We start from the raw sequence: 24,094 nt of genomic DNA, 5'->3' as shown, positions 1-24,094 counted from the left end.
TTCTATATAGTGCTAAGTTTTTATTTGCCATTACTTTAATTACTTAGATATTATTTTATATGTTTTCATTATTTTAAAGTGCCTTGGGAGTCTGAAAGATGTCTTCCAGATAATGTATTCCATTTTAGCCAGAACAGCCTAATCATAAGTAGCTGTAGATTAATGCGTTTATCACTTCCAATTTCTTTTTAATGTTCTACAAGCAAGTGAAACCGATGTCTCGGGAAAGACTGATACCTCCCAGGCCGTGGGATTCCTCCTCAGCAGATACTTCTTCCTTAGGTTAGGACTATCCCTGAAAAGGAAAAGAAACATGCTAACAATAGACCAGAGGGCTGAACCGCGCTGTGACGAGCTAGCAAGAGCCGGAGCTTAGGAAACAGTTCCCAGGCGGCGGCTTCTCATTTCCTCCTCGGTGGGCCGATGTGACTGTTTGTTCTGCAGCGGTGGCAGCGTTTTGGGGAGGCCCGAAAATGTCCTGGAGTCCCGTGGTTTTTCCTTGAGCAGGCGAGCGGGAGATAAATGTGACTCATGGTCATGGTCCCTTGATGAGCGTTTTTAAAAATAACCGATAGCCTCTATTTTTAGAGGACCTGCGGGCTGCAGCGCTGCGGGCTCCCTTTTTATACAGAAAGTAATTAACAGTCTCTAGTCCCCGGAGAGAGCGGGGAGTGCAGCAGTCCCTGGTACGGAGACACAAACACGCAAGGCCACCCTCGGTCCCCGCGCGCCACGGCAGGACACGGCTACACCCCGCGGGTGGAAGATCACTGGAGAAAAGGCACTAGTTCCCAACTTCCCAGCGGAGCTACAAATAGGGGAACCGAGGCAAAACCGGCGAAATCGCCTGGCGCTGTCTCTGCAGAGTTTCCCCGTGACTGGGTGCCTGTGTCACTCACTTTCACTTCCCAGTCAGAGCTCGAGAGGTCTGACAACGTGTGGCTAGTTTCAGTGGAACAACTGAAGTCCTCGGATAGAGACCAGAAGGGCTAGTTATACAAATTCACTCTGAGTCGACTGAACGTTGGACAAAGTGAGAGAACCTGTGGTTTGAGCAGAGTGAGTCTGGCGAGGGGGAGCAGGTGCGCATCCGCCCAGTCCTGTGGTGCGCCCGGAGCCTCATCGCGAACATGCGCACACACTGAGGTAGCAGAGGGGGTGTTCAGCCTAGTCCCTCGCACACCCTAGTCTCACCTAAGAGGGCCTGGGTTGGATGCCTGGCTCCGGCTCCTCACTCCAGCCGCCTGCGAACAGACCGTGGGCAGGCAGCACTGATGGCTGGAGTGACTGGGCCCCTGCCACCCACCTGGGGGAATCTAGATTTAGATTTCCTGGATGTGGGCATTTGGGGAGTGAACCGGTACATGCAAGATCTGTTTCTCCCTGTCTCTGTTTCTCAAATAAAAACACTTCTTTAAAAAAAAAAAATTCGCTTATGGGGGCCAGTGCTGTGGCATAGCAGGTAAAACTGCTGCCTGCAGTGCCAGCACCCCATATGGGCGCCAGTTTGAGTTCCATCTCCGCTGTGGCCTGGGAAAGCAGTAGGAGATGGCCCAAGTGCTTGGGCCCTTACACCCACGAAGGAGATCCAGAAGAAGCTCCTGGCTCCTGGCTTCGGATCAGCCCAGCTCGGGCCACTGCAGTCATTTGGGGAGTGAGCCTGCGCTCTCTCTCTCTCTCTCTGCATCAGCCTCTCGGTAACTCTGCCTTTCAAATAAATAATAAATCTTCAAAAAAACACAGTGTCACATATTTTTAAAAATGAGTTATTTTGGGATGGCTATGATGGACCTGTCTTTGTGTATTTCCTGAATTTCAGGAAAATTGATTAAAACATTACAGAGGCTACCCATCTGCAAATGCTGCTGGCTTGACACGTTCTTGGAAGATGACTGTAAGCCAGGTTACTATGTGTTATGGGTAATACGTATTTTCACAGTAAGTGTTCAATAAATGAGAATCCTGATGAATAGTTGTTTTTCTGAATGTTACATTCTACCAGTTTGTTTTCTCATTACAGTTTCCTATCGCTTCTCTTGCTGCAGCTCTTCTTAAATTAAATGCTGCTGTTTGGTTAGAGTACCTTCTTCAAGCAATTCTTTCACACAGGGCTTGTGAATGGTGTATTTCCCAAGCCCTTACTTTCCTGAAATACCTCTTATTTGTTCCCATGGGAATGATATTTTCACCTGATGCACACAATCTTTTCCAACTAGAATTTTATTTTTTAATTTTAAATTTTAAAAAATTTTAGGGCTGGCAGCGTGGCACAGTAGATTGAGTCCCGGCTGCCCCACTTCCTGTCCAGCTCCCTGCTAATGCGCCTGGGAAAGCAGCAGAAGATCGCCCATATGGGAGACCCAGATGGCTCCTGGCTTCTGGCTTTGGCCTAGCCCAGCCTGACTGCTGTAGCCATCTGTGGAGTGAACCAGTGGATGGAAGACCTCTCTGTGTCTCTCTATAACTCTTTCAATAGATAAATCTTTAGGAAAAATACTTGTATACTTTCAATTTACTTGAAAGATGTGGGACACTGAAAGAGAACGAGAGAAAGGAAGGAGAAAGAGAGAAAGGAGAGAGACACTCCCCAGATGGCTACCTCCTGTGATGCCAGCAACTCCTGAGCACCAGTTCAAGTCCCAGCTGGTCTGCTTTACATCTAACTTCCTGCTAATGCACCTGGGACGGCAGAGGAAGATGGTCTAAGTATTTAGGCCCCTGCCACCCAAGTGGGAGATCTGGATGGAGTTCTTGGTCCTGGCTTTGGCCTGGCCCAGCCCTGGCCATTGGGGCTATTTGGGAAGTGAACCAGAGGGTGGAAGATATGTCTCTCATTGTCTCCCCTTCTCTTTGTAACTCTCACTTTGAAATACATAGATACATCTTTTTTAAAAAGAGAGAGATCTTCCATTGCTGGTTCACTCCTCAAATGTCCACAATAGCCAGGGCTGGGCCAGGCTGAAGAAGACAGGAGCAAGGAACTTCACTGGGGTCTCCCGCGTGGCTGGCAGGGACTCAAGTACTTGAGCCATCACCTGCTGCTTCCTGGGGTGTGCATTAGCGGGAACTTGAACCAGGAGTGAAGCCAGGACTCAGAGCTCCTATATGGGATGCGAGAATTGCAGGCAGTGGCTTAACCCACTGACATACAACACCTGCCCCACTTGTTGATTTCTTAATCAGAAGCCAAGTGATGAAAGCACAGTGAACCAAAGTATTCACTCCCACTGGGCACAGTTTTGTCCTTTGAAGCGCAGCAACAAATTTGCTAAAAAATCAACTTTAGGCTGCAAAACTTGAATATGGAATCTGCCACTCACTCCATTAGTGAGCTCCTACCGGGTGCTGGGAACCGCATACGCAGCAATAGCAAAACAGACCAGGCCTGTCCCTCACAGACTATGACCGCTGGCATTTTTGCTGGCTCATGGTCTCACACATACCTGCATGCCTAAATCCTCCCACCATCCCCCACCATCTCAGCCCTTTTGGAAAGCAGTTCGGCAACCTGTATCCCAGGCTCCAAGTGTCAACATTCCCTTTGATGCAAGCACCTCCCATTTTAGGACATTCATCCTGAGGAAGTTAAATGAACGAAGCTGAAAAATATGTGTATGTAAAGATGTCTATGCGCATAAGCAAGAAAATTTGTAAGACAACCTCGGTGTGCAGCACGGGAAAGGTTAGTGACTCTACGGTAGACTCCCAGAAGAACAAATATGCAGAAATTGAAGATTATAATAAGCAAGACCAGAGTGGTTATCAGAGAAAATTCTTGTAATGTTAAGTGAAAAGAGCTGACTATGAAATTGTTTATATAGCTGATTATGATCAATTGCATAAAATACATATGCGGGTGGGCCAGACCGAAGGGAATACACTGTGACTAAAAACACATGTGGGCTGCAGTTACCAAGATGTCAGGAGAATTTTCTTTCTTTCGTCCTCAAATGCGTTTTGCTTTCCTATTCAGACCTTTTAAAGCTGGCTGTAAAAATGTTCCTGGAGCTGGCATGGTGACACAGTGGGTCTAGCTGCTGCTTGGGAGTTTGACATCCCTACTGGAGCGGCCGTTTGAGTTCTGGCTGCTCCGCTTCTGATCCACCTTCCTGCTAATGTGCCAGGGGAGGCAGTGGGAGATGACAAGTGCTTGGGCCCCTGCCACCTGTATGGGAGACCAAGATGGAGCTCTGGGCTCCTAGCTTTGGCCTAGACCTGCTTCAGTAGTGGCAGTGATTTGAGGAGTGAACTAGTGGATGGACGATCTCTCTCTTTGTCTCTATTCCTTTCAAATAAAAAAAAAAGTATTTTTTAAAAAAGTTACTAAATGATTCCTAGAGTTCAGAGACCAGAATGGTGTTTTAGAGTCTAAATCATTACTGGGTTGGTTGCTTGTTGATTTTTGAGTCCTAGGTCAAACAACCTAACATCCTACCCACCCCAGCTTCCGGCTCCCAACCCTTCTCACCCACATCCTGGCTTCCTTTTCTTGAGATCTGAAGAGTTCTATCTAGAACTCAGTGTTGTATTACTTATGCACCTGTTTAACCACTTGGTTCCCCCAGCCAGAATATAAACCTCATGAGAAGAAAGACCATAACTTTAGTTACCCATAGCCCCAGTGTCTTTAAAGCCAATAGTTGGAGAATATTTGCTAAAGGAATGTGTTCATCATTCATTCGTTCCATGGTCTTGATGAGCCAGGGATAAAACTTCCTTCATGTCATAAACTATCATACCTTCCCTGATCTGACCTTGGCTTCTCTGTCCTCACCTCCTGCCACTTCTGGTCTTGAGTTTCAAGCTCTGCTCATGCTGACTGCTGGAGGTTTCCTGTAGTCACCCATGCATGCCTCTCTGTGCCTCTGCCCAGGATGCCCTTTCTACCTCACTTCACCCGGTCAGCTCCCACTCAGGAATGGGCACAGCCGCATCTTCTCCACCCTAACTGCTGCCTGGCCTCCGTCGCCACACTTGACAAAGGACGTTGTGTTGTGTCTCTGTCAGAGCAGGACCTCGTGAGGACCAGGCTTGCATCTTATGCATCCTGAAAATTATCTGTCCCTGACACGCAGTAGGCACTCGATAAATGTCTACCGAAACCGAAATGAATTGTACTACTGGGGGAATCTAATACACGCCAGGCACAGGGGTGAAAGGTGGAGCATATTAGCACAGTAACGGGAAATAAAGCAGATTATGAGAGGTTAATTAGCACGTACCATTTCCCCCTAGAGTGGAAATCACCAATCTTTAGCTAATCTCTAAATATTAAGAGATTTTGTACAAAACCCCATGTCTTCAAAAAAATGAGTTGTTTTGGCCACAGAGCAATAGGCCTAAGTGGAAGTACTTTCTAGATCACAGGGCTGGGTTTGCCCATGCTCAGATCTGCTGTTTACGTATTGAGAAAAGTTGTGAGAATTTGGATGCAAGGCAACAGCGTGTCCTCTATGTCAATCTACAGCATCGTCTATCAGGCCTTGCTGGAGACTAATTAATTCTCTAGGACTGTACCATCCCATAGTGTGGGCACCAGCCACCTGCAGCTGATTATATTGAAATCTAAATTGATTAAAAGTAAATATAGGTGGGAAAGACACTGGTTAAAGATTGATTTTTTATTTATTTGAAAGGCAGAGTTAGAAACGGAGAGGGAAAGATAGAGACACGCAGAGAGAGATCTTCCATCCACTGGTTTAATCCCCACATGGCTGCATCAGCCAGGGCTGAGCCAGGTTGAAGCCAGGAGCTTCATTGGGTCTCCCATGTAGGTGCAGGAGCTGAAGCACTTGGGCCACCTTCCACTGCTTTCCCAGGTGCATTAGCAGGGAGCTGGATTGTGGAGCAGCCGGGTCTCGAACCAGCGCCCACATGGAATGCCGGCACTCAGGTGGAGGCTTAACCTGCTACGCCACTACACGGGCCCCAAGACACTTGTTAAGAAGCCTGTGTCCCACATTAGGATACCTGGTTTGATCCTCAGCTCTGGCTCCTGTTCCCAGCTTCCTGCTAACGCAGCCCTGGGAGATGGAGACGGCAGTGACTGCCTAGGTAATTGGGTCCTTGTCACCCATGTGGGTGATCTACATTAGGTTTCTGGATCCCAGTAACTGGATCCCTGGCTGCTGTGGGAATTTGGGAAGCAAACCAGTGGATAGGGGATCTCTCTCTCTCTCTCTCTATGTATATATATATGTGTGTGTGTGTGTGTGTGTATATACATACATACATATATATATATATATATATCTGCCTTTGTCTCCCTCAGCTGCTCAAAAAATGTTTTAAAAGATTTATTTATTTGAAAATAAATCTTAAATAAAAAAGTCACTGGCTCAGGGGCCTCATGTAGCCCCACTGAATAAATCAGTTGCCACTAAATTTTCAAAGAACTCTGTACTCTTTCTTAGTTCTAATCACAACTTTTAAATATATAGTTGTTTGTGTGCCTGTTTGTCTCATGTGAGGGTTCCCAGCTAGGCTTCCTACCACGCGTGGGCAGAGACTACATCTGGCTTGTTCCCCGTGGGGTCTGGCTCATAGCGGCAGTTCCACACATATTTTTTGAACTAATAGTAAGCAAGTCCTCAGACTGTGTTATCCAAATAAATACTTAAACCACAAAAAAAGATTTATTTGAAAAATAGATAGATAGCTAGAGAGCACTTCATCTGTGGATTCACTCTCCAAATAGCTGCAACAGCTAGGGCTGGCCCAGGCAGAAGCCAGGGGCCAGAACTCCATCCAAGTGTCCCATGAGGGTGGCAGGGACCCAAGCGCTTGGGCCAGCATCTGCTGCTTGCCCAGAGGCATTAGCAGGAAGCTGGATTGGAAACAGTAGCTGGGACACCAACTGGCACTCCATATGAGATGCCGTGGCTTAACCTGCTATTCCACAACACCTACACCTCAAACACTTTTTTAAAAAGATTTATTTTTTGTATTTGAAAGGCAGAGTTACAAAGAGAGAAGGAGAAAGAGAGTGTGAGAGAGATATCTTCCACTTGCTGGTTTACTCCCCAAATAGCCTCAATGGCCAGGGCTGGGTCAGGCCAAAACCAGGAGCCAGGAACTCCATCCTGGTCTCCCACAAGTATGCAGGGGCCCACGGACTTGGGCCATCACCTGCTGCCTCCCCACACACATTAGCAGGAAGCCGAATCATGAGTGGGGCAGCCCAGACTCGGCTGTTTGTGTTGCACGCAGCAATGTGGACCCCTGCTAGCCACATCGCAAGTGCTCATTAACCACCTGTGAGAACTTGAACTGTGGCTACTGTCCTGGACAGCACAGAACATCCCATCACTGCAGACAGTTCTGTTGGAGAGCCTTGGTCTAGGAAATGTACCGTCATTCAATTTACTACTGATGAGGGCCCAGAATCTGTGACGTTAGGTGCTAACTATTAGATATTTTGCCCCAGTATGTTAACCCCAGAGGTCACAGCTGCACTGCCCTGAGACACCACCTCGCACTCTGGGCAGCTACTCCAGCGCGCCTGTGCCAGCTGACTACACCATGTCCGTTCCGCACCTGCTCCTTTCAGTTACCTTCAGTCCCGGGGTGGGGGTTGGAACGGTGGCCTCTGACACACCAGCCCAAGTCCAGGTCCCTGGGATGGGCCTTACTGGGAGCGGCGTCTCTGTAGATGTCACTCAGTCACGGCTCTGAGATGAGATCATCCCGGACAACCCGCGTGGGCCTTAGCTCCAGCAACGATGTCCTTCCAAGGGACAGAAGAGGAGACGACCCGGGGCCGAGACCAAGAGCAGCGAGAGCAGGGACTGCTGGCAGCCGGGGGCTGGGAGGTGAGGAAGGACCCTCCGTCAGGAGCCTGGGTGCCCACACCTGGGTTCTGGACTTCTGGCTCCACAAGTGTGAGCAGCCCCACGAAATGAATGCAATCAAATATTTGGTAGTGCTCATTTGCTGTTTCTAAGAGAGTCACATTTTTAACTTTTAAGAATTTTGTCAGGGCTGGTGCCATGGCGCAGTAGGTTAAGCATCTGCCTGTGGCACTGGCACTGGTTCGAGTCCTGGCTGTTCCATTTCTGATCCAGTATCTCCGCTGATGGCTTGGGAAAGCAGTAGAAGATGGTCCAAGTGTTTGGGCCCCTGTATCCGCATGGGAGACTCGCAAGAAGCTCCTGGCTCCTGGCTTCGAATCGGCCCAGCTCTAGCTGTTGTGTCCATTTGGGGAGTGAACAAGCATTTGGAAGACCTTTCTCTATGTCCCTCCCTCTCTCTGTAACTACTTCTCAAGTAAATGAAGAAGTCTTTAAAAAAAAATTTTTACCTTGAGATTTGTCATTTATTTACAAGTTCATGGTATTCCTTTAATTTTAAAAATTTATTTAAATATGACAGAACTCAAAGTTCGGTCTTAAAACAATTTGTTTTTGCAAGAATAAATCGTAGTGACGGCCTACCACACAGTAATTCGTATCACAAGTCAGAAAAATAAAAGCATGAGGACACATGTAAACTTTTAGCTAGAGGGGCGGGCATTGTGGCTCAGTGAAGCTATGGCATGGGACACCCTCACCCCTATCACAGTGCCTAAGATCAAGTCCCACCACCACTTTTAATCCAGCTTCCTGCCAAAGCACACCCTGGGAGGCAGCAGTGATGACTCAAATACTTGGGTCCCTGAGACCCGTGTGGGAGACCCAGATGGAGGTCCTGGCTCCTGGCTTCAGCCTGGCCCAGCCCTCCTGTTGCGGGCATTTGGGGCATTTGGGCCCCTGTATCCGCATGGGAGACTCGCAAGAAGCTCCTGCGGGCATTTGGGGGAGCGAACCAGCAGATGGACAATCTCGCTTGTGTGCAGCTCTCTCTCTCTGTATTCTTTTTCTCATATTTTTACTCTTATTTTTATTTTCGTGACCCTGACAGTGTTCATGATTGAGAGACCATCCTTGACCTCTTGACCCCGCCAGGCGGGAGGCGATAGGCCAGTGAGTGCAGTCAGGGTGAGGAGGGGCAGGTGGACACAGCATTCGAGAACACAGTTTCATAGTCTGCCTGGGGTCTGATCCTGGTTCTGCCCTAAGGTGTGTCACCCTGGGCAAGTGAACTGTCCTGTCTGCCCCACAGTTGGCTCTTCTGTAAAAGGGAGTGCTAGTGGGGCCAGTGTGGGGGTGCAGCAGGTTAAGCCCCCACTTGTAATACCTGTATCCCCTATCGGAGGGCAGATTCGAGTTCCAGCTGCTCTGCTTCCGATCCAGCTCTCCCGCATGGAGTTCCTGGCTGCCTGCTCCGATCTGACCCAACTCTGGCTGCAAGAGCCACGGCAAATCCATCTCTCTCTCCCTGCCCCACCTTGCTCCGCATTTCCAAAAAAATAAAAGCGTAGCAGTAATTTCATAGGACATTTTATCTCCAAATGATACATACAGATTTATGCCCCAAGGAGTGAGATCACACACCATAAAAGAGCATTTCTTAAATTGACCTACAATGATCCTATAAAAGTACAACTCTGTCTCACTGTAGTTCACACGTGCAGGGCGCTGTTGTGCAGGAGCTCCCGAGGACTTGCCCTGGCGTGCAGCCCTGGGAAGGGGGCAAAGAGCAGCAGGAGGGGCAGAGTGAGCAGGGTGCTCACTCGCCCCGGGCACCTCGCCCATGCCACAGGGAGCCCGAGGTGACCTTTCAGGGTCGTCCCCAGTGGAGCTGATGTGACCAGGCCTTTAGTAACATTTTTTTTTTTTTTTTTTTGGACAGGTAGAGAGACAGGAAGATTTCCCATCTACTGGTTCACTCCTTCAATGCCCGCAGCAGCCCACCGCGGGAAAGGCAGCGGCTCCCTGCGGCTGAGGCTGTCCCCTTAGCAGCAGTGCAACAAGTCCCTGTCTTGGCCACCGCACCCTAACCCTCCTTGGGGTGTCTTGACATCCCCTTATCCTGGGGCTTGGGGAAAGGAGAGGCTCTGTCATCACCCTCCTCCGCCCTGGCTGCAGGGGACAGGTCCCTGCTCCCCCCCTGACAGCCTCCAGCAGCCCCTCCCAGACCAGACCAGGAGGGGAGGTGGGGGAGTGGGGAGCGGATGGCAGCTGAGCACTCCCGCCCCTTGGCTGCCTGAGCTTGCGCAGCGTGGCTTCATCCCCTTGATCTGGGCCAGCCCCACGTAGCTGGCTCCCTGCAGGAGGAGGGAGGCTGCCTTTCATAGAACCCACGGGGCTGCTCTTGGAAGGCTTAGATTCCAAGGGGATTGTTCCTGTCAGGGGTAAGGACTCAAAGGAATCCACTTCTGTAAGCATTAGACAGAGATCAGAGTAAGGGCGTAACAGTCATGCTGGACTATGCCACAGAAAGGCACGGAAGACGTTGCCTGCCCTGCGCCGGGTTTTAGCTCTGATCTGCAGAGCAAAGTGGTGGGGATCCCACTGGGCTGAGAAGGGAGCGGTGGTGGAATGACCTCCTGCTCCCCCATTTGCCTGGGCTACCACCACCCATGCTGTCCCCTTGCAAAACAATGGAGACAAAGACCTGAGCTGGAATGAGGCTGGCACCGCAATGTCCGTTCTGATGCTGCCTCTGACCTGGCATGGAGCCACACTGTCCAGCTCTCATCCTTGTCCTGTCACCTTCTCCCCCTCGTGGCGCCAGACGAGTCACTGGCCTTGGGCCTCGGTTTCTTTATCTGTCCAATGGGGACAATACTCAGTGTATCAGTAATGGCCTTGAGTTCAAGTACAGAAACCAAGCCTACCTACATGGAGCCAAACGGGAAGTTGTTGTTAGAACTGCTGGAAGCCTGGAGGAGTGGAAAGCGGGCAGGAAGCCAGCACGCTCTGGTGGGCAGGTGGGAGCCGGCAGATGCCCTGTGGGAGGCGGGAAGAGGCGTCTCTGAGCCCCATGCACTGAACTTGACGTCACTTGGCTCAGATCCCCACTGTGCTCAAAGTCAGCCTCAGCCTGGCCAGGCCAAAGGCCTCCCCATCAAGCAGCAGGTCTGACCTCTTGCGTCTCACTTCCTCCTGAGCCCACACAGGGTGATGGACCCAGGTGCCAACAAGACGAAGGACTGATGCCGGACAGCGAAAGACAGAAGTCTCACAGGAAAATCTCCCCCAAGCAGCCGCCGCGGCTGCTGACCTCTGCTTGCTATGAGACACGACCTGGGACACACGTAGCCCCGTGTTTGCAGCAGTGAAAGAGCGCAAGCGGAAGTGCTGGCCACGGGTGAGCACGCTGTGGTGTGCCCGTGCAGTTCGCCAAGGGAGTGGCTGGGTCTGAGGCAGCAGGTTGAACGGGAGAGAATAAAACCGAAAGAGTTTGGTGGGGCCAGACTGTGTGATTCAAGTCACGTGAAATTCTAGACGATCCGGAGAAGTTCTAGAAGTGAGAATGGTGGCCGCCTCTGGAGCGGGTTCCTGGGGTTCGGGAGGGAGGCCAGGAGACCGACACGAAGGAGCTTGCTGGGTCGCGGGAAGTGGTGTCCGTGTCTCGGTTAAGGAGTTGGCTGACCTTTGTTAAAAACTCATCAAAATGTACATTTGAAAGCTGTGCATCTTAGTGTGGGTAAAATATTCCTCCATGCGGATGGTTTAAAAATGGGATGTTGTTGGCTGGCGCCGTGGCTCAATGGGCTAATCCTCTGCCTTGTGGCGCTGGCACACCGGGTTCTAGTCCCGGTCGGGGCGCTGGATTCTGTCCCGGTTGCCCCTCTTCCAGGCCAGCTCTCTGCTGTGGCCAGGGAGTGCAGTGGAGGATGGCCCAAGTGCTTGGGCCCTGCACCCCATGGGAGACCAGGAGAAGCACCTGGCTCCTGCCATCGGATCAGCGCGGTGCGCAGGCCGCAGTGCACCAGCTGCAGCGGCCATTGGAGGGTGAACCAACGAACGGCAACGGAAGACCTTTCTCTCTGTCTCTCTCTCTCACTGTCCACTCTGCCTGTCAAAAAAAAAAAAAAAAAAAAAAGAATAAAAAAAAAATGGGATGTTGTTCTCATCGTCCCTCAGTGCACAATGCCTTACCACCAGTATCACTGCAGGGTAGACACACAGAACTCCTGAACTTCCGGTGCCGTCAGACACCCGTGCGTTTATCACACTTGAGACCACGGTGAAAAAATGGGAAGCGTCAGGAGTCTGTTTTTTTGTTTTGTTTTGTTTTGTTTTTAGATTTATTTAAAATAAATCTTTGTAAAAAGTAAAAAAAGAAGAGGCAGAGAGAAAGAGAGGTCTTCCATCTGCTGGTTCACTCCACTATTGGCTGCAATGGCTGGGGCTGCGTCAATCCAAAGCCAGGAGCTTCTTCCGGGTCTCCCAGGCGGGTGCAGGGGCCCAAGGACTGGGGCCATCTTCTACTGCTTTCCCAGGCCATAGCAGAGAGCTGGATCGGAAGTAGAGCAGGCGGGACTCAAACTGGTGCCCATATGGGATACCAGCACCACACGTGGTGGCTTTACCCGCTGCTCCACAGCCCGGCCCCAGGAGTCTGTTTAGTGGGGCTCTAAGGGCTGCACATTTGTGCCCCTCGCCTCTCCGCAAATTCCTGTGTTGAGATCTCATCCCTAGTGCAGCAGTATCAGGAGGTGAGGATGTTCGCAGGAGTAAATGTTGTTCTCTGATAGATACTTGTCAGTTCACAAAACCAGGATTTCCCACATCAAACATTTTAGGGAGGCAGGTATCGGACTTCGTGGTTAGCACACCTGTTGGGATGCCTGCGTCTCAGATCAGAGCACCTGGGATTGAGTCCCAGCTCCACTCCAAGTTCCAGCTTTCTGCTAAGGCACACCCTGGGAGGCAGAGATGACAATTCAAGTAGTCGGGTGCCTGCCACCCACATGGGAGACATGGACTGAGTTCCCAGCTCCTGGCTTTGCACTGGCACAGCACCACGGCTGTGGGAATGTACGGACTGGAGCATGATGGGACCTCTGTTATATCTATCTGTCTCTGCCTCTATGATTGTCAAGAAAAAACAATTTAAGAGAAATGTTGGTATTCTGGAGCAATTACATGTACCTTTGAATGTCTCTGGGAAAACAATTAAATGTTTTACAGAGTTAAAAAAGAAATTGCTTCTGAGATTTATGAATGGTTAGAGAAGTCATTCACCAAGAAGCGTCATACAACAGAGGTCACTGGAATATATATGTGTCTATAGCACGTGGGCATGAGACCCAGAAGCTAATTTTTAACAAGGTAAACTGATAATGGACGAGCAACCTAACAACTGGAAAATGGTGCCACCGACTAATTCAGCAGGACCTTAAGCCCCTCCTTATAGGTGAAATTGTTCCTTTTTTTTTTTAATATTTATTTATTTGAAAGACAGAATGACAGGGGCCGGCACTGTGGTGTGGTGGGATGAGCCTCCACCTGCCGCCAGCATCCCATGTGGATGCCGGTTCTTGTCTCAGCTGCTCCTCTTCCGATCCACCTCCGTGCTGTGGCCTGGGAAGGGGATGGTGGAGAATGGGCCAAGTGCTTGGGCCCCTGCACCCACGTGAGAGACACAGAAGAAGCTCCTGGCTTCGGATCTGCCCAGCTCTGGCCATTGTGGCCATATGGGGATTGAACCAGCGGATGGAAGATCTCTCTCTCTCTCTCTCTCTCTCTCTTTCTCCCTCTGTCTGTAGCTCTACTTCTCAAATAAATAAGTTTAAAAAAAGAAAGGTGTCGCTCCCCCTCTTCATGGAGGAACGACACTAAACCCTGCCTAGGCTTCATATCCGAGTCACGGCACCATTTGCTGCTCCTCCGCACGCGGAGGAGCCGCACCGGACCGGGCGCTTGTTGTTCCCTTTTTTTACAAGTCCTTTCTATAGTAAAGTAAGAATAAGTAAACAGCAAACTCCCAAAGCAAGAATGAGTAGAGAGAAATGAGAAAGAACGAAGTAACGAACTTCCCCGCGAACTCTCCAACGCACTCTCCAACCAACCCACACCACCATGCCGTCGCTCTCCTCCTATATAGTCCTCCTCCGCCAATCCCAACTCGGCTGCCCACACGCTGAGCACACTGCTCTCCAATCAGGAGCAAGTCCTACAGTTTATTGGCTGAACTGGAGGCAGCTGTGTAGAAGCTGTTTTCTTCTCTCCCAGCGCCATATTGTGGGAGAGCAGATGCATAGAATAAGTCTTAATTCCAGTAACAGTATAGTCCGAGTTGCTCCCCACAGAAAGGGAGAGAGAGAAACTTCCATGTGCTTGTTCACTGCTCAAATGGCCATAACAGTCAAGGCTGGGCCAGACCAAAGCCAGAAGCCAGGAGCTTCTTCCAGGTCTCCCACATGGGTGCAGGGGCCCAAGAATTTGGGCCATCCTCTGCTGGTTTCTCAGGCGATTAGCAGTGAGCTGGATTGGAAGGGGTTGGGGGGGAGCTGGGACTTGAACTGGCATCCAGAAGGAATGCCAGCATTTCAGGCAGTGGCTTAAACCATTATGCCACAATGCTGGCCCTGAAATTCTTCCGTTTGGAGAATGAGAGCTACAAAGAAAGGAACAAAGGAGAGAACTTTTGGCAGAGTGCTGGGTAGAACAGCCTGCAATAACGCTAGGTTATTTGCATTCAAGGTAAGGTCATTCACTAGATATTTTTTGGTTGATGTGGCTTCCTCTTAGAGTCCATTTCCATTAGTAAAGAGGGAGTGGCACAAGTTAAATACCTAGCTCCTAGTTAAATATCTAAATGTCTGTCGATGATGGTTGCCTAGGAGAAGTCTTGGGAAGGCAGTTCCTCTGTTGTGTTTTCCCTTGCTCTAGTAGGTACCTTTGGTTCTGTGAGCTGGCCTACTTAGTGCCTGCCAAAAACACAAGGCCAAGCCCTCAACCGTTTAATCAAACAAGCTTGGATCCTGAGTACGAATTCCACTGCACACATCCATCACTAGCAGTTTGCAGAGAGAGTTTCACAGACCCGGTTCTGCCATCCTCTCCCCAGCAAAACCCCAACCCTTGGCACCTGCTCTGGCCTAACTGTGCTGTGCTGTGGTCCGAGGTCTTGAGTTGCCATAGCTCCCACAGGCTCTGCTGGATCGGGGAGGCTGGCAGAGTGAGTGGATGAGCGCTTGGGACTGCAAAGCTCCTAGCAACATGCCTTCTGCGCTCGATCTTTATTTTTTTTTAAATTATTTTATTTGAAAGACAAAGACAGAGATAAGCATATAGAGCACAAGAGCTCCTGTCTGCTGGTTCATTCCCCCAGTGCCTGCAACAGTTACAGCAGGACCATGGCCAAACCCAGGAGCCAGCAGCTCACTCCGGGTCTCTTGTGTGAGTGGCAGGGACCCAGTGGCTTGAGTCATCAGGACTCTCTCCCAGGGTCTACACTGACGGGAAACTGGAGTACGGAGCTAGAGCCAGGAACAGAAACCAGGTACTGCAGTGTGGGATGTGGGCATCCTAACCAGTATCTTCAAACACCTGCCACCCTGTAGGGCCTTGTGTCCGTCACTGTTTCTGTTTTGTTGCAGGGATATTTTACAGAAATAATATGTGCAGTATATTATTCTCTCTGTGGAGACTGAAGACACCTGAACTCAGTGGGACTGTCCATCAAGTGGATATAACTGACATCTATAGACTGCTTCGTCCAATGACAGAATACGTACCCTTCTCAAGCTCACATGGGGCATACAACAGAGAGACCACCTGTGCACCACTAAATAGCACCTTAGTCAGTTTAAAAGAATAGAAATGATGTCGTGTGTGCTCTCAGACCACAGTGGAACTAAATTAGAAACCAATAACAGAAAGATAGCTAGGAAACTTTAAAATGTTTGGAGGCTATACAGTGCATCCCTAAATAACTCATGGGTCAGAGAAGAAATCTCAAAAAATTAAAATAACTTGAGCTAAGTGAAAACGAAAATACAGCTGATTAACATCCATGAGATGCAGCCAAAGCAGTGCTTCAAGGGAAATTCATAGCATTGAATGCATATGTTAGGAAGAAGAAAGAACTAAAATCATGAAGCTAAGCTTCTACCGTAGGAAATCAGAAAAAGAAAAGCAAATTCAATCTAAATTAGCAGAATAAAATAATTAATAAAAATTAAGCACATATCAATGAAACTGAAAAAAATTAGTTCTTTAAAAAGATAAAAAAATTAGTAAAATCCTAGCCAGGGAGAAAAAAATAAGAGGGGGTACAAATTACTAATATCAGAAATGAAAGAGAGGACATCACCACAGACCCTATGGATTAAAGGGATAATAAAGAATACTTTGATCAACTTCATGACCACAGATTTGATAAGCCAAATAAAAGAGACCAATTTCTTTGAGACACAATTTGCCAAAACTCACACAAGACAAAGGTACTCTGAACAGGACTGTATCTGTTAAATAAATTGATTCAATAATTACTAACCTTCCAAAAAAGAAAGCACCAGTCCTTCCAGTTCCAGACGGGTTCACAAGTGAAGTCCACCAGACAGTTAAGAAAGAAATTATACCAATTCTATACAGTCTCTTCCAGATGCTAGAAACGGAGAGGGGGTGCTTTTCTTAATTCCTTCTATGGGGACAAAATTCAAAGCCAGGGCTGGTGCCGTGGCTCACTTGGTTAATTCTCCGCCTGTGGCGCTGGCATCCCATATGGGCGCTGGGTTCTAGTCCCAGTTGCTCCTCTTCCAGTCCAGCTCTCTGCTGTGGCCTGGGAAGGCAGTGGAGGATGGCCCAAGTGCTTGGACAACTGTACCTGCATGGGAGACCAGGAGGAAGCACCTGGCTCCTGGCTTTGGATCGGCGCAGCGCCGGCCATAGAGGCCATTTGGGGAGTGAACCAACGGAAGGAAGACCTTTCTCTCTGTCTCTCTCTCACTGTCTATAACTCTACCTGTCAAATAAAAAAAATTTCAAAGACATTAGCAGAAAAGCAAACTACAGACCAATATCTCTAATGAGCATAGATGTAAAATTCTCAACAAAATATGAACAAATTGAATCCAGTAATGTTTAAGATGAACTCTACAATACAGACAAGTGGGATTTATTCCTGTCTTGCAAATATGGTTCAAAAATTTAAAAATCATTTGATGTGTGGATGGCATTGTTGCTTTGTGGGTAAAGTTGCCACCTGCAATGCTGGCATCCTGTAATGTCACCAGTTCGCATCCCAGCTGCACCATTTCCAGTCTAGCTCCCAGTTAGTGGCCTGAGAAAGCAGCAGAAGATGACCTAAGTGCTTGGGCCCCTGCCACCCACATGGGAGACATGGATGAAGTTCCTGGCTCCTGGCTTATGTCTGGCCCAGCAGTGGCTGTTGTGGTCAACGGGGTAGTGAACCAATGGATGGAATATCTTTGTCTTTCTCTCTCTTTAACTCTGATTTTCAAATAAATAATTCATTTTTAAAAAGACACAAAAAATCCATTACTGTAACTCATTACATCAACAGGTTAAAGAAAAATAACATGACCATGTCAATAAATACAGAAATATTATTTAACAAAACCTAGTACCCATTGATGTCCTAAACCACCCCCCCCCACAACTCAGTAAATAAGAAATAAAGTGGAATTTCCTCATCTTGATAAAGAATAACTACTAAAAAATCTACAACAATTTTTTTAAAGATTTATTTATTTATTTGAAAGTCAGAGTTACACAGCGAGAGAAGTAGAGGCAGAGAGAGTGAGAGAGGTCCATCCGCTGGTTGACTCCCCAATTGGCCACAACAGCCAGAGCTGTGCCGATCTGCAGCCAGGAGCCAGGAGCCTCCTCTGAGTCTTCCCATGCGGGTGCAGGGGCCCAAGGACCCGGGACGTCCTCCACCACTTTCCCAGGCCACAGCAGAGAGCTGGATCGGAAGTGGAGAAGCCAGGACTCGAACTGGCGCCCATATGGGATGCCAGCACCGCAGATGGCATTTTACCCACTATGCCACAGCGCCAGCCCCAGCAAATTTTAAAAATCAATAAAATTTTAAAATCCATTTTTTAAAAAGGGACAGGCATTTGGCACAGAAATTAGGATATTACTTGAGATGCTTCCTGCTAATGTGTACTGTGGGAGGCATCTTGTGATAGAGTTCAAGTAATTGGCTACCCATCTCCTACATGGGAGACCTGGACTGAGTTCAAGACTCCTAGCTTTTGCCTGTCCCAGCCCCAGCTATTGTGGTTGGAAGATCTCTCCATCCATCTGCCTTTCAAATAAACTTAAATAGTTAAAACTAAATAAATAAACCCCATAGCTAATACCTTACTCAAGGCTGAGAAACTGGAAGCTTTCGTGTCAAGATCAAGAACGAAGCGAAGATGCCCCTTCTCATTACTCCTCTTCAACATCGTTACTGGTAGTCTCTGTTAATGCAACCAGACAAGGAAGGCCTATTGTTATGGAAGAAATAAAACCGTCTTTGTTTGCATGTGACATGATTGTCCAAACAGAAAATCTAAAAGATGGAACAAAAAATCCTGAAGCTGATAAGCAACTGTAGCAAGATTGTAGGCCACAAGGTTAATATACCAAAGTCAATCGCTTTCCTATAGATCAGCAATAAAAAAAGAACTGTTTGAAGCTAAAAGCACAATACTACTTACTACACTAAAAAATGAAAAACTTAGATATAAAGCTAACAAAATACAAGACTGAAGAAAATCTATGCTAGGAAAACTATAAAACTCTGATAAAAGAAAGAGGAACTAAATTAAAGGGGAAATACTTCATGTTCACAGTTGAAAGACTCAATATTGTCTAAATGCCAATTCTTCTCAACTTGGTCTGTAGATTCAGTGCAATGCCAATCAAAATTCCAGCAAGTTACTTTGTGGATGCAGCAAACTGATTCTAAAACTGCTATGCAGAGGCAAAAGACCCAGAACAGTTAGCAGATATTGAAGCAGGAGAAGACAGTGAGTGGACCGACAGTGCCCGAGTAGAAGTCTGACTACAAAGCTGCAGTAATTAAAACAGTGCAGTATTAGTGAGAGAAGGGACAGACCTATGGAGCAGAAGGAAAAACCCAGAAACTGACCTAAATACATGTAGTCAGTTCACCTCTGACAAACAGGAAAAGTGATACAATGCAGCGAAGACATCATTCTCAACCAAGGGTAGACATCCATGAGAAGGGGAAAGAAAACCCTAGACTCATACCCTTACCCCATTCACAAAAACTAATTCTAAATGTATCACAGATACAAATATGAAATCAGAACCATAAAACTCCAAAGTGACATAGGAGAATATCTAGGTCATTTGGGGCATGTCAATGACTTTTTAGATATAACACCAATGGTGCAAACCACGAAAGAAAAAAAATAAGCTGAACTGAAATTAAAAAAAATTCAGTGAACTGAAATTAAAAACTTTTACTCTGTGAAAGACACTTCAAGAGACTAAGACAAGACACAGACTGGAAGAAAAAAATATATATGAGACATATAATAAAGAACTGCTATCCAAAAGTTATAATATACTCCTTTTTTAGATATTTATTTATTTGAAAGGCAGAGCTAGAGAGAGATATTTTTCATCCACTGGTTCAGACCCAAATATCCATAACCACAGGAGCAGGCTAGGCCAAAGCCAGGAGCTGAGAGCTACTTCCGGGTCTCCCACGGTGATGCAGGGGCCCAGGGACTTGAGCAATCTTCCACTGCTTTCCCAGGTGCATTAGCAGGGAGCTGGATTGGAAGTGGAGCAGCCGGGGCTCGAACCAGGCCCTTATGGTATATGGTGCTGCAGGCCACAGCTTAACCCCTGCACCATGCACTGGCCTCTACAATATATTCTTTTTTTTTTTTTTTTTTTGGACAGACAGAGTGGACAGTGAGAGAGACAGAGAGAAAGGTCTTCCTTTGCCGTTGGTTCACCCTCCAATGGCAGCCGCGGCCTGCGCGCTGCGGACGGCACACCGCTCTGATCCGAAGGCAGGAGCCAGGTACTTCTCCTGGTCTCCCATGGGGTGCAGGGCCCAAGCACTTGGGCCATCCTCCACTGCACTCCCGGGCCACAGCAGAGAGCTGGCCTGGAAGAGGGGCAACCGGACAGAATCCGGCACCCCAACCGGGACTAGAACCCGGTGTGCCGGTGCCGCAAGGCGGAGGATTAGCCTAGTGAGCCGCGGCGCCGGCCTACAATATATTCTTAAAACGCAACAAGAAAATGTATAATCTGAGGTGGGCATTTAGACTAGCAGTTAAAATGCTGGTGAGGATACCTGCCTCCCAATTTAGAGTACCTGGGCTCCATATCCAGCTCTGATTCCTGACTCCAGCATCTTGCTAATTCAGACCCTGGGAGGCAGTGGTGATGTTTCAAGCGACTGGATTTCTGCCACCCACTTGGAGCCCTGAGCTGAGTCCCCAGCCGCCAGCTTCAGCCCCGCCCAGTCCCTGGCTGCTGCAGGCATCTGGGGAGTGACCCAGATGGGAGCTCTCTTTCTGTCTCTTCCTTTGCCAAATCAAAAATTAAAGAGGGAAAAATTAAAAAAAAAAAAAAAAAAGAAAGCATAATCTGATTTTAAATGAGCAAAAGACCTGAGCAGTCCCATTGCCAAGGGGGATACTGAGATGACAAGTAAGCGTTAAGACAGTCAACATCACATCACTTGGCAATTGCAAAGTAAAACAATAGCGAGATAAACAACTCTCAGAATGGCCCAAATCCACAAAACTCTGGTAACACCAAATGTTGCCAAAGATCTGGAGCAACAGGAAGTCCCATTCACCGCTGGGCGAGGACAAAATAGTAGCCACTTTGGAAGACAGTTTGGTGGTTTCTTACGAAACTATCTACTTTTACCACACAATCCAACAATCATGCATCCTAAGGTTTAACCAAAGGAACTGAAACCATGTCCACACAAAATTTACTTACAGGGATTGGCATTGTGGTATAGCAGGTTAAGCCATCACTTGGGATGCCAGCATTGCTGTATCAGAGTGCCAGTTTGAGAAGTGGCTCCCACGCTTCCAATCCAGCTCCCTGTTAATGCATCTGGGAAAACAGCAGGTGACAGCCCAAGTGCTTGGCCCCTGCCACCCACATGGGAGGCCAGGATGGAGTTTCTGGTTCCCAGCTCGGCTCGGCCCGGCCCAGACGCGGCCATTGCAGCCATCCTGGGAGTGAACCAGTGGGTGGAAGATCTCTTTCCCTTTCTGTCTCTCCAACTCTCTCTGCCACTTTTTCAAATAAATAAATAAAAATCTTTTAAGAAATTTAGAAACTTGCTTGTGGATATTTGTGGCAGCTTTATTCATAACTGCCAAAATTTGGAAGCAACCATGTCCTTCTTCAGGTGAAAAAAATTGTGCACCGCAAGCAACGGAATATTATTTAACACTAAAAGCAAATAACTTATCAGGCCATGAATGGATTGGGTGGAAACATAAATGCACATTGCTAAGTGAAAGAAGCCAATTGCACAGGGTAATACTGCAGGGTTCCACTGTGGGGCATTCTGGAGAAGGCAAAATTATGGAGACAGGAGAGAGATCAGTGGCTGCCAAGGGCCGGGGGCGAGGAGGATGACTAGGGAGAGCGTGGGTCATCAGGGCGGTGAAGCTTGTTTGCCTGGTTTTATAATATTGGATACATGTCGCTGCACTTTTGTCCAAGCCCACAGGATGTGCAACTCCAAGAGTGAACCCCACTGTCAACTGGGGACCTGGGTGGTAACCATGTGGTAACAAGTGCATTGTGCTGGCGTGAGGTGCTGATCGTGGGGATGCTGTTGGTGTGGAGGATGGTAGATGAGAACTCTCTTAGAGTTCCTTCTCAATTTTGTTGTGAACATAAAACTGCTCTTACACACACACACACACACACACACACACAAAGCCTACTTACATAGAAGAGCCCCATTATATTAAAATTCCTATCACCCATCATATCAAATTTCAGTTGTTATTGGCTACTCTGCTATCATCTTACATGATCCTCCTCAAATAGCTAGACAAACATTTTTTCCTGTACGGCAACACCACAAGTTTAAGAATCCCTGGAAGCTGGGGCCAGCACTGTGGCACAGAGGGTAAAGCCGCCGCCTGCAGTGCTGGCATCCCATATGGGCACCAGTTTGAGTCCAGGCTGCTCTACTTCCCATCCAGCTCTCTGCTATGGCCTGGGAAAGCAGTAGAAGATGGCCCAAGTCCTTGGGCGCCTGCACACACATGGGAGACCTGGAAGAAGCTCCTGGCTCCTGGCTTCAGATCAGCCCATGTAGGAGATTTGGAAGAAGCTCCTGGCTCTAGATCGGCCCAGCTTTGGCTGTTGGGCCATCTGGAGAGTGAACCAGCAGATGGAAGACTTCCTTCTCTCTGTCTCTGCCTCTGCCTCTCTGTAATTCTACCTTTCAAATAAATAAATAAATCTTAAGAGGCTCAGGGTGCTGCAGACATTGGGTGTCGAGGCAGCCGCCTTCTAGACACGCTGTGGCCATCTCCAGCCACCACGGAGGCTTTCCAAACGGTGCGAGATCACTTCGACTTCTGACAGAGCACACACGTTAATTCTCCCCTCTCCCTACCCCTGGCAAAATGACAGTAAGCCGAGAACAATGGAATAAGCCCCTAGGGAGAGGGAGAACAAGACAGGAGATGCCAGTGGTGAGCAATGTCAGTAAAATTTTGGAAAAGCAAACACGAAGGAAAATTGGTAACTGACTTGGCAGGACAAACGCTGAAGACGTCTTCCTGAGAACTGGAGACATATTTGCTGGCAGAACTCTGGAATGTCTCAGAATTGGGGGGATCAAGCAGCTTCACTTGCTGGAGTGTAGGGTGGAGCTAGGAAGCAGGGCTGGTGGAAAGTTTCACTGCGGGGGGTAGTTAGACACCCAGATCCGCTCCTCGCGTCCCACCAGTCTACTACCCTTCCTGGGTTAGTTATCTGTTGCAGCATGACGAAGCACCTCATGACTGAGCAGTCTAAAACAAAAATAAACCCTGCTTACCTCATCGCTTCTGCAGGCCAAGAATTCCCAAGGGGCTTAGCTGGGCGGGTCTCCCTCAGGGCCCCTCACCCTCGGAAGGCTGCATCTGAACACTGGCTGAGCTGCAGGGATCTGAGGACTTGCCTGGGACTGGGGGAGCCTCTCTCTCCCTCCCTCTCTCCCTCTCTGTCTCACTTTTGGATTTATTTTATTTATTCGAGAGTCAGAGTTACAGAGAGAGGGGAGAGACAGAGAGAGAGGTCTTCCATCTGCTGGTTCATTCCCCAGATGGCTGGGGCCAGGGATCTGAAACTCTATCTGGGTCTCCCACATAGGTGTTAGGGGCCCAAGCACTTGGGCCATCTTCTGTTGCTTTCCCAGGTGCAATGGCAGAGAGCTGGATCAGAATCAGAGCAGCCACAAAGCTACAACCAGTGCTCATATGGGATGCTGGCACTGCAGGCAGAGGCTTAACCCACCACGCCACAATGCTGGCCCCAAAGGATGTACTTCTGAGAGGGCCCGGTCATACACCTGCCAGTCAAGGCCTCAGCTCCTCACCATGTAGACTTGTCCACTGGGCTGCTTGAGTGTCCTCATGACATGGCCGCGAGTTTCAAGTTGCACCAGGCAGCAAGGTGGAAGCTGCAGCGTCTTTTACGCCTTGGCATTGAAAGTCACAACCCAGCATTTCTGCACTGTAACCCTGGGTACCCAGGCCAGTGCTATGCAATATGGGAAATACACCAGAAACTGGGAATTACTAGGAGCTATCTTTTTTTTTTTTAAAAAAAAGTAGTTTATTTATTTGAAAGGCATACACACATATACCGAGGAAGAAAGAGAGACAGAGACAAAGAGAGATCTTCCGTCTCCTGGTTCACTCCCCCATAGCCCACAATAGCTAGGACCAGGCCATGCTGGGAGCCAGAAGCTCAGTCTGGGTCTCCCATGTGGGTGTCAGGGACCCAAGTGTTTCAACCATCGCCTGGTGCAAACCAGGGTGTGCATTATCAGGAAGCTGGATTGGAAGAGTCAAACCAAAAGGAGACACAGGCATCCCAGTGGTGACCTAGCCCGGCGCCACACACTCACCCAGCAAGGGCCATCAGGAAGACCACAGCCATACCGCCCTCCTCTATTCCACCCTTCCACACAGCCTGGAACCAAAGACCACCAGACCTTTGAGGAGAGCTTCTAAAGTGAAAAAAAGAGAGTGAAACAAGGAGAAACAAAACAAAGAATCAGA

The 24,094-nt window shown here is 48.4% G+C and overlaps 1 long non-coding RNA gene across 2 annotated transcripts; it reads right to left on the bottom strand.

Moving 5' to 3' along the window:
* LOC108177937 (uncharacterized) lies at nucleotides 1–22,809 on the bottom strand. 2 transcript variants are annotated; one of them, XR_011388224.1, is made up of 4 exons: nucleotides 22,578–22,791; nucleotides 18,167–18,268; nucleotides 16,333–16,800; nucleotides 1–295 (listed from the first exon to the last, which is right to left on the bottom strand). It is a non-coding gene; the product is annotated as an uncharacterized lncRNA (long non-coding RNA). The 2 variants fall into 2 exon arrangements; XR_001794599.3 differs by lacking the exon at nucleotides 16,333–16,800 and having other exon boundaries at nucleotides 22,578–22,809.
* Between the last annotated feature and the right edge of the window lie 1,285 nt (nucleotides 22,810–24,094).

Source organism: Oryctolagus cuniculus, chromosome 4, assembly GCF_964237555.1.
Source record: "Oryctolagus cuniculus chromosome 4, mOryCun1.1, whole genome shotgun sequence".
In the NCBI taxonomy this organism is placed as follows: domain Eukaryota; kingdom Metazoa; phylum Chordata; class Mammalia; order Lagomorpha; family Leporidae; genus Oryctolagus; species Oryctolagus cuniculus.
Note: the sequence above shows the minus strand (reverse complement) of the source record. Positions and strands in the feature narration are given on the sequence as shown.